We start from the raw sequence: 11,654 nt of genomic DNA, 5'->3' as shown, positions 1-11,654 counted from the left end.
TTCAGGTTACCTCAGGTGATCGGGAAGCTTGTCCCACAGGTATGGTGATATTGTGAATGATATGTCATATGTAATCATCTTTAAAATGTATAGGTAATTAGCAGACAGATGTTTAGTATCAGTTTGCCTAGTATGGTTGGTCAAGTCTCCCCTGCTGCTGGAGTTTCTACTGACAATGTCTCAGGCCTGTTGTGGTTGAATCAGTCGGCGGTGTTGTATGTACCTGTTGCTCAACCTTTGGGAGATTAATGTTGGACTCGATTCAACGTTAACCGCACCCAAGGCTTGTGCATACCTCCCTCCAACCCATCTGAAACATCTGCTCTCTGTCCTCTCTCCTGTAACACCACATCAGTGTGGTGTTCTTCATGCCTTTGAAAGAAAGTCTGATGAAAAACAGTGGGACAAAAAAATGGAACAAGAAGTTATTTCAAAATAATTGTTGTGATCCATTAAAAAATGAATGAATGTTCTTTTAAATGTTTACAACACAATATGTTTCCACTACACAGTCTGTTGACGTGTCTGCTCCTCACTCTGAAACACACCCATTTTAACTTTGCATGCACTTTCTAACACAACCAAAAGCTTGTGTATTAACAGCAAGATCAAACACATTTAAACCAGCCTAGATGATAAGATACAGTATCATCCCCAAAATGAACAAACAGACATGGAGCCATTTCATTCATCACTTCCATCAGAACTTTATTCATCAAAGACAGATACACACATATACATATTTCAACAACTTGAAATAAAAGCAACAGAAATAAAGTGAATGTAACAGCGGCTCAGAGAAAGTGTTTTTATTATTAAATTATTAAAGTAGATTAACAGGTTACAGCGCAGATGATTAACATTCCTGGTTAAATGTCTAATCATGACGTCTGATATCTGGTGTAATCAATGATTAAACATCATTCAAGCCTTGATCTACTTCACAGATCAGAGATCATCTCTAATCATCAGCATCAGGAGAACTGACACACACTTTCCAAAACCCTTTAACCACAGCACATGGATATTTACACTGTGAACTAATGCCACTGTAACTTCACTGCAGTCGACTTTCCTCTTCTGATCTTCTTTGGTAACATTTTATGACAAAGACGATCTGGTCCCAAAAGTACAACTGAGGGAAGAATGTCTCTTTAAATCTTAACAGCATTTACATGTAAAATACAGGATGAAAATACAGTCTCTGTGCTGCAGCTACTTGGTCATCACCACCCACCTTGGTTTACCGTTTGACAGCTCCTTCTGTTGCTCACACTGTCCCTCCTGCCTGGTCTATGATGCACTACAGTGCTGGAGGTCTGACCCCGGTTTGGTGGCTGCTCTGCGGGGCGTGTACACGTCTCATACTTTGTGTTGTACCTTGCTCCTCTCCTTCAGGGAACACAAGTTATTGTCCTGACATTTCCTTTTGTTTCACACTGCAAATGTAAATTTACATTTAATGGTTTTATAATTCCACCATTAGAAAATATCAGATGTGTTGTTCTTTCCTTTGGTGCTGATGTTTCACTTTTCAATAAAGTGTCCAAGTTTCAAAAGATTGTCTTTTTTTTCTGAAGTTCACATGTTCATCTGTAGCTGCAGGAATATGAATATTACTTGACTAATCAATACTCTCACAGAGGAGTTTGATGGATGATCAATATCAGTGTCAACTCTGAGCAGTTAGCTCCCAGACAACTTTAGCTTAGCTTAGCATGAGGGAGAAAACAGCAGAGCAGCATCTCTGTTGAAGGTGACCTCTAACAACTTCAGAGCTGGATGACATGTCATTTTTTTTGCCCTGTGCACATGATCACACAGAGACTTGTTGACTCAAATAGAGATGAGTTTTACCCACAATACACTGCTTTCCCCGCTCAGAGTAAGTTCATAGACGTTTCTTCTGAAAGCTGATAGGTCAGTTAAGATGAACTCTGTGGCTCCTCCTCTAACATGAAGAAACAGTCTGTGTTTTCCTGATGTGACGTCATGTGATGTCAAAGTGGTGAAAATGTTTCCTTAATCTGCAGTTTATTCAGCTCTGAGCTTCCATTAAAATCAATCCAATAGCTCCTTTCATCCCCTGTCTGACGTGATGACGTTGACGTGCCAACACCCCCCTAAGCCCCACCCCCTAAGCAGCTGAATCTTCAGTCTTTTATTCGTCTTCATCCAAACAAGATGGAAAAGTTATTTTTGTTGCTTCTTTTCTGTCTCGGTTCATCAGCAGGTAGAATCACGTTTTACATATTTATTTCACTCTTTCTCTCTCTACTTCTTTACTCTGCATTTTTCTCCTGCGTCACACTCCTGCATGATTTAGTTTCACTTTCACTTCAACTTAATAAAACAATCAACACACAAGTTTTAACTGAATCCTACTGAATACATTATATTTATGATGATTGTAAAACCTTGTTTGTCCCACAGTGAAATACTCCCTCAAGTATGTTCTCACTGCGTCTTCTGGAGTCACAAACCTCCCGCCTCTTGTGATTGTTGCACTGGTCGATGATATTCAGGCAGGTTACTGCGACAGCGACAGAAAGTTGTTTGAACCGCGGGACTGGATGAAAAATTATTTAGATACCGACCCTTGGCTGCTGCAGTGGCACAAAACAGAGTGTTATGAGAATCTGCCGAACCTCTACAAAGCCAGGATGTTCAATTTGAAGCAACGCCTCAACCACAGTGATGGTACAGTGTGTTTTTATGTTTCATTGTGGAAGCTCTTTATACATCTGTTTAATACTTTATTTTCCATTACTCATTAATTTCACTGATTAGTTTCCATGAACATGAATATTCAGAGTTGAAACTGCAGGAGGAGACATCGGTGAGAAACAATAACGATGTAACGATGAGGGAATGTAATACCGATATAGCATCAGCTGTGTCACAGCAGTGAAAGTTTGGTTGTGATTTCCACCATCCTTGCCAATTTTGAAATTGGTTCCAATAGAAACCACTGATGCATATATTCAGTAAACAGGGATGTTTAATGCTAAACACATTGCAGGTAACAGATCAGGAGAACAAAGAAAGGAGGGGAACAAGTAGCTTACTGTTCAGATGATCGATCAGTAGACGGGACAGGAAGTTAACATGAGGCACTTCAACATAGACTCTGCTCCCTGACTCACTGAGAGGAGCCTTGGCTATAATTCACCTTCCTTCCAATGGAGGCAGCCGATCCGGGTGGAGACACTGGAAGCAATACACACAGAGAGTTCAAATCAATCACATTACCTACGCAGCACCATAACACAACAGCACATTTATTAAAAGATGATCTTTTCCAGTGGAGAAATATCGCTGTCCGATCAATGTTAACTTCATCTCTAGATAGCTTCTGTCCTCTAGCTCCTCACGGTCGCTCCACATTTTAGCAGACGCGATGAAGTGGCTGTAGTGGGACGAGAGACTGGCATTACAGTTTTCTGTGTGTTTTTTTATATATTCAGTTTAGGGTATAATGATGGAAGAAATGATAGTGCTCCATATCAATTATAGGACCATGAACATCACTAGACATAGGAGTGATTCGCTCTCGCGTAACCCATACATTGGCTGTCTAACGCACCAAGGACTGACCAAGGAATGTTGGACAAAGCGAGAAAATAACAATAATATTTACACTAATAATAGAACTTTTTAACCACAACCTTGTGTCCTGATGGCTGATAAGAAGATAAATATTTTTGGCACTATGGGGAGGAGCTACATATGCTGTGAAAGAAAAGGTAGAAACAAATTGATCGACATATTAGACTGTCATAGTTTTACCATGTAAAAATATGCTTTAATTTAGATCATATATATAGAACTAAACTCAAGACCTCTTGCAATTTACCAGTGATATATGTCAATCACTCCTCTCAGTCTGACTTTTAACGCTTTGGTGTGAGAAATAAGCAGAAAATTTGAAGTACAGGTCCTGGACCAATCGAGTAGAGCGGACATGTCAGGCTTGCTCTTGTACTTTCACTTTCAAGTCAAGGGCGTGTTCTGTGTATGTGTCTGGAGCAGTGTGAGTCGCTCGCGTAGTTTCAGTTTGAGTATATAACAGTGAGTTGTTGAATGGGTTGGATGAATTAAGATTGTCTGTGTGAAACCTTAAGAAACAGGTGAGTCCTTCTCCTCTCTAGTTGACTCTCTTTTAGTGAAGGAGTTAGTTCGCCTCTCTGACTACAACCACAGCCTGTGGGGGGAGTTGTGTGGAACGTTCACATAGTTGGGATCGGCTATCAGAACGCAAACAATTCATATCAGTTCAGTTCAGACACACAATCTAACACAAATGTGAAGTAATAAGAATGAACATGATGAGAATGACATTTATAAATAAATCCAAACCAAGAGACAACACTTCACATGGTGACAATCAATAAATGTTCTGACAACACCCTAATGGCCATTAATTAATTGCAACACACTCGCTAATCAAGGTGAAGGACGAGACTGTGACCATGTGTTTCCTGTAATTTACTGGTTGGATGACGCACGGGATACAACGCTTCAGCCTTGATGACTCATATTGCAATCTCTTCATCTTCTCTTTTCCCTTAGTTTTCCTTCTGTTTGTCCTTTTTCATCTTCTCTTCCCCTTGCACCACTCTCTCACTCCTTACTTACGCTCCTCTACCTCACACTCTCTCACTCTCGTCTCTCTCTTCTGCGTCTCATCCTCTCATCTCTCTCTCCCGTCTTTCTTACTCTCTCTCTCTCTTCACTCTTTTCATCTCTCTCTCTCTCTCTCTTCTCTCTCTCTCTCTCTTATCCCTCTCTCTCTCTCCCTCTCTCTCTTCTCTCACTGCTCTCTACCTACCACTCTCTCTCATCTTTCCTCTCTCTTCTCACTCTGTGCTCTACTCTTCTCTTCACCTCTCTCTCTGATCCCTCTCTTCTCTACTCACTTCTCTCTCTCCTAACCTCTCTCTTCTTTCTTTCCTCCTCTCTCTCTCTCTACTCTCTCTCTCTCTTTCCCTCTCTCCTCTTCTCCTCTCTCTTCTCTCTCTATCTCTCTCTCTCTCCCTCTCTCTCTCTCTCTCTCTTCCTGCTCCTCTCTCCTCTCCTCTCAGAGCTTCCTCAGTGGTCTCTCACCTCCAAGAAGACTCCCTCTCTCAGTCAGCTGAGCAACGCGTACAGGTTTCTCCTCACAGAGCTGTAGATCGTATCTGGAGGAAAGATGGGAGGAACTTAATGAGCGAAGGTGTGGACCAGGAGAGATCCTCCCCACCTTTGATGAAAGCTTGCCAGATGAAGAAGTTGACGCTGACATTTCCGACAGTCACACCTGAAGACTGGAGGAGGTAGGCGACTGTGTGTTTTCATCTCTCTGGAGTGAAGGAGGACATCGTCACCATACTGGACAAAAGCAGAGATCAAAGGACCTAATGAAGTAGCAAGTGACAGATCAAGCAGCCATGAGCTGAATAGATGACAAGAGTGAATACTTCTTTCAACAAATATTCGATAATAACAAACCAGTTAAAATCATTAATATAATCAGACCAGATTACCAGCAGATTTTGGATTTTGGATTTTTTTGAAGGTCTAAAACTTTTTTTAAGCGTCTTCCATCCTTCCATTTCCTGCTGCTCATCTGGAGTTGGGTGGCAGTAGGTCAAGCAAAGTAGTCTCCACCTCCCTCTCCCCACCAATGTTTTCCAGCAGCACCTGGGAGATCCTGAGGCGTTCCCAGGCCAGATGGGATACATCATCTCTGCAGCGTGCTCTGGGTCTACCCTGGGGTTTCCTCCAAAGGGAGGCGCCCCCAGGAGGAGTCCTGATCAGATGCATGAACCATCTCAACTTGCTCCTTTCGACGTGAAGGAGCACCGGCTCCACTCTGAGCTCCCTCCAGATTTCAGAGCTCCTCACGCTTTCACAAACCACAAACAAGATTGGTGACAAGGGACGACTGTGGCAGAGGCCATCGCCGACTGAAAACGTGTTTGACTTCTTTCCAAGAATATGGAAACAACTCTCACTTTGGTTATACAGGGACCAGAAGGCTCCTAGCAGCTGGCCTCAGAGCCCCATATTCCCACAGTAGCTCCCACAAGATCTCTCAGAGCACACTGTTTCATCACAGTAACAGCAGGTTTGTGCTGCCTGTCCACTTGTGTCCAGTTATTTTTGGGGCATTTGATTCCTTTAGTAGATAGCTACAGTGGAGACCAACAGGAAATGTGGAGGAAGAGAGTAGGGAAATGACGAGCAGCAAATGGTCCAGCCGGACAGGAGTCAGGGCATTTGTGCACATGTGGGATACGCCTCAACCACTGGACCATCAGGTTTCCCCCCTGCCTGTCCACTCTTTACTTCACCCAGAAAACACAGAGCAGCCAGTGGTCAAAGCTACACAACATGATTTTATTCTGTTGGATCTACTTTGCTGAACTTTAGTCTTGATATAATTATCAGTTTTTGTGCTTAAGTGTTTAAGTTACATTTGAATTTATTTATGGGTTTAATTATAACATGCATTGCTGTTTTCCACAGTGTCTGTCCAACACATGAGGGTTTAATATATATTTAAGATAACAGCTGAATAGGACGAACAGATTCATGGATGGATGGATATACAGTTCTGTTCTGTTCTAACCTGTTTATCTGTATCATCTGTAATTATTTTGTTATGTTGTTGTTCACCAGAGAAGCCCAGTAACGTGACCGTCTCCATCATCACTGCAGTGGTTGCTCTCACTCTCGTCCTCATTGCAGTCACTGGATTCATGGTTTACAAAAAGAAGAAAGGTGAGAGAGGAATAGAAAGATCACTAACTCAAAATACTCTCCCACAAGAGGAGTTTTGGATGGATGAATCAATATCCCAGTGTCCCCAAAAACTCGGGAGCCAGTATACCCTCCAGACACAACTTAAGTATTAAGCCTTAGAGTGCATGACCGCCGAAAGCTCTATAAAAACTACACACTGCCGAAAACCACCGCAAGCCTTCCTCTCTGTTTGAAGGTGAACCTCCTATAAACAACTTCAGAGTGGAGAACATGTCATGTTTTGAAAACTGTGCAGCATGTAAACACAGGAGATTGTTGAACCTATTTAATGTTATACAAGAGGAGAGTTCTTTAACGCCACAATTCACTCGCTGCTGAACAACAAACTACTAGTTTCCCCGCTCAGAGTAAAGTTCCATAGATAGCTTCTTTCTGAAAGCTGGATAGGTCAGTTAAAGATGAAACTTCTTGTTGGCTCCTCCTCAACACATGAAAGAAGATAGCCTGTGTTTCTCTTGACATTGTGAGTCATGTGGATGTCAAAGTAGGTGAAAATGTTTCCTTAATCTGCAGTTTATCCAGCTCTGCAGCTTCCATTATAAAATCCTAACAATCCGAATACGCCTCCTCATCCCTGTCTGTACTGACTCGGTGGACGTTGACGATGACCAACAACCCCCTAAGCCCCACCCCTAAGCAAAGCCTGAATCTTCAGTCTTTTATTCGATCTTTCATCAAACAAAAGATTGGGAAAAAGTGTAGTTGTTTGTTTGGCTTCGTTTTCTGTCGTCGGTCAAATCAGCCAGGTAGAATCATCGTTTTAACATATATTATTCTCACTCTTTTCTCGCTCTACTTCTTTAGCTCTGCATTGTTTTTCGTCCTGCGTCTCCACTCCCTGCATGATTTAGTTTCACTTTTTCACTTCAACTTTAATAACAAAACACACAAGTTTTTAAACTGAATCCTACTAGTACATATTATATTATATGAAATTGAATCTTTATTCTCGACAAAAAACCTTAGTTTGCTCCAACCAGTGAAAATACTCCCTCAAGTAATGTTCTCACCTGCGTTCTTCTGGAAGTCACAAACCCTCCCAACCTGTTTGTTGATTTTGCACTGGTACAATGACTATCAGAGCAGTTCCTGCGACAAGCGACAGGAAGTTGTCCGTATTAACACGGGGACTCGGTGAAAAAAATTATCTTAGATAACCGAGACGCCTTGCACGCTGGCTGGTGGTCAAAAGAACAGAGTGTTGTTATGGAGCAATGCCGAAAACGCTCTACCAAAGCCAGATGTTCAATTGTGAAAAGCAACGCGCTCAACACAGGTGATGGTACAGTGTGTTTTTTATGTTTCATTGTGAGAACTCTTTATACATCTGTTTAATACTTTATTTTCCACTTACTCATTAATTTCACTGATTTATATGTTTCCTGAACATGAAATATTCAGAGTTGAAACTGCAGGAGGAGACATGTTGAAGAAACAATAAACGATGTAACGATGAGGAATGTATATACCGATCAAGCATGCAGCTGTGTACACAGCAGTGAAAGTTTGGTTGTATTTCCACCTCCTTTTGCCAATTTTGAAATTGGTCCAATGGAAACCGATCTATATTATACAGATGTTTGAACACATCGGTACGACAGGAGAACAAAGAGGGAAAAGTACTTATTCAAATCGAAGAGAGGACAGGTTAACAAGCACTTCCATAGACTCTGCTCCCTGGAACTCACTGGAGAGCCTTAGCTATGTATTCACCTTCCTTCAAATGGAGCAGACGATCCGTGAGACACGAAGCAATAAACACAGAGAGTCAAAAAATCAAATCGACATTACTACGCAGCCACCATAAAACACAACCACACATTTATTAAAAGATCTCTTTTCCAGTGCGAGAAATATCGCTGTCCTGATCAATGTTAACCGTTCAGTCTCTAGATGCTCTGTCCTCTGCTCCACAGGTCGTCCACATTTTACAAGTGGCGGATGAAGTGGGCTGTAATGGACGAGGAGGACTGGCAGTTACAGTTTTGCTGTGTGTTTATTACGAGTTGGTATAATGATGGAAGAAGATTGTTCACATATCATTTGGAACCTGAAACACACTGAGACAATAGGAGGTTCGCTCTGAGCGACCCTACATGAGCTGTCGTACCACCAAGGACTGACCAGAGGATGTTGGACAAACGGAGAGAAATAACAATAAACTTACATAATAAGAACTTCTAACTCTACAACCTTGTGTCTGATGGCTGAAAGAAGTAAAATTTTGGACTATGGGGAGGAGCTCATCATGCTGGAAAAAGGTAGAACTCAAATTGACACAATTGATGTCTAGTTTCCATGTAAAATATGCTAAACTTTAATCATATTCATATAGAACTACTCAGAGACCCTGCAATTTACCAGTGATTAGTCAATCACTCCTCTCAGTCTTGACTTTAACCTTTGGTTAAATAAGCAGAATTTGAAGTCAGGTCCTGGGACCAACAGTAGAGCGGACAAATGTTCAGGCTTGCTCTGTACATTCCACTTTCAAGTACAAGCTGTTCTGTGGGTCATGGAGCAGTGTAGTTCTCGGAAATAGTTCAGTTTGAGTTATAAAAGTGAGTTTTGAATGGGTTAGAGATGAATAAGATTGCTGTGTGAAACCAATTAGAAGAAACAGGTGAGTCCTCTCTCCTCTAGTTGACTCTCTTTAGTGAAGGAAGTAGTTCCGCCTCTCTGACTAACATACACAGGGACCTGTGGGGGGAGTTGTGTGGGAAACGTTCACATTATGTTTGGGATCGGCTTCAGAAGCAAACATATTCATATCATTCATTCAGGAACACAAATCTAACACAAATGTGGTAATAGGAATGGAACATGATGGAGAAAATGACATTTTATATAAATCCAAAACAAGGCAAAGTCAACTTCACTGTGTGACAATCATAATGTTCTGACAAACAACCGCTGAGGCCATTTAATTCAAACACTGTAATGCAAGTGAAGAGAGCGGACTTGGGACCAGTGTTTCCTGTAATTCGACTGGTTGGATGGAGACGGGAACAACGCTCTTCAAATGCTTGGTGGGACTGCCATAATTGGCAATCTCTTCATCTTCTCTTTTCCCTTGTTTTCCTTTCCTTGTTTGTCCTTTTTCACTCTTTCTCTGACCCCTTGCACGCACTCTCTCAACTCCTCTACTTACGCTCCCTCTCTCTCACCTCTCTCACTCTCTCTCTCTCTTCTCTTCCCTCTCTCTCTCTCTCCCGTCTTTCTTACTCTTCCTCTCTCTCTTCCTCTTCTTCTCTCTCTCTCTCTCTCTACTTCCCTCGTCTCTTCTCTCATCCCTCTCTCTCTCTCCCTCTCTCCTCTCTCCTGCTCTCTCCTCACTCTCTCTCATCTCCTCTCTCTTCTTCTCCCTCTCCTCCCCCCCCCCTCTCTCTCTCTTCCCTCTCTCTCTCTTTCTTTCTCTCTCTCTCTCTCTCTCTCCCTCTTCTCCTTCTCTCTCCCTCCCAGAGTCTTCCCTCGCAGTTGGGTCTCTCCTCCAGAAGACTCCCTCCTCTCCAGTCAGCTGCCACGCTACAGTTTCTTCCCTCACCAAGAGCTGTGTATGTTCTGGGAGGAAAGATGGAGAGGAGCTCAATTGAGGACGTGGACCAAGGAGAGATCCTCCCCAACGCATTGTATGAAACTTCCAGATGAAGGTTGACCTGACATTTTCATCAGTCAGCACCTGAAGACTGGAGGAGTACGACTGTGTGTTTCACTCTCTGGAATGAAAGGGGACATCGTCAACCAAATGGGACAAAGCAAGGATCAGGACCATAATGAAGGTAAGAGTGAAGATCAGCAGCTGCTGAATGTGACGTCAAGGTCTGTGTTTGTCAAGTTACTGTTCTTTTCAACAAACTATAAATAACAAACCAAGTAAAATCATTAATATAAATCAGAACCAGATTACCAGCAGATATGTTTTTGGATTTTTTTGAAAGCTCTAAACCTTTTTAAGCGGTCTTCCATCCTTCATTTCCATTCTGTTCATCTGGAGTTGGGTGGCAGTAGGTCAAGCAAAAGTAGTCTCCACCTCCCTCTCCCCACCCAATGTTTTTCCAGCCAAGCACTGGGAGATCCCTGAGGCGTTCCCAGGCCAGATGATACATCATCTCTGCAGCGTGCTCTGGGTCTACCCTTGGGGTTTCCTCCAAAGGGAGGCGCCCCCAGGAGGAGTCTGATCAGATGCATTGTAACCATCTCAAACTTGCTCCTTTCGACGTGAAGGAGCACCGGTCCACTCTGAGCTCCCTCCAGATTTCAGAGCTCCTTCACGCTTTTCACAAACCACAAAACAAGATTGGTGACAAAGGGACGACTGTGGCAGAGGCCATCGCCGAACTGGAAAACGTGTTTGACTTCTTTCCAAAGAATATGGAAAACAACTCTCACTTTGGTTATACAGGGACCAAGAAGGACTCCTAGCAGCTGGCCTCAGAGCCCATTATTCCCACAAGTAGCTCCACAAGAATCTCTCAGAGCACACTGTTTCATTCACAGTAAACAGCAGGTTTGTGCTGCCTGTCCACTTGTGTCCAGTTATTTTTGGGGCATTTGATTCCTTTAGTAGATAGCTAACAGTGGAGACCACACAGGAAATGTGGAGGAAGAGAGTAGGGAAATGACGAGCAGCAGAAATGGTCCAGCCGGACAGGAGTCAGGGCATTTGTTACATGTGGGATACGCCTCAACCACTGGACCATTAGGTTTCCCCCCTGCCTGTCCACTCTTTTACTTTCACCGCAGAAAAACACAAGGACAGCCAGTGGTCCAAAGCTACACAACATGATTTTATTCTATTGGAATCTTTCTTTCGCTGAAAAACTTTTAGAGTCTTGATATTACAAGTG

General features: G+C 42.6%; 1 pseudogene; it reads left to right on the top strand.

Moving 5' to 3' along the window:
* The first annotated feature begins 2,131 nt into the window (after window positions 1-2,131).
* LOC111239432 lies at window positions 2,132-11,229 on the top strand (annotated as a pseudogene).
* The last annotated feature ends 425 nt before the right edge of the window (window positions 11,230-11,654 follow it).

Source organism: Seriola dumerili, unplaced genomic scaffold, assembly GCF_002260705.1.
Source record: "Seriola dumerili isolate Sdu_G_001 unplaced genomic scaffold, Sdu_1.0 BDQW01002667.1, whole genome shotgun sequence".
NCBI classification, from domain to species: Eukaryota; Metazoa; Chordata; class Actinopteri; order Carangiformes; family Carangidae; genus Seriola; species Seriola dumerili.
This window is presented reverse-complemented; position numbering and strand designations above follow the sequence as displayed.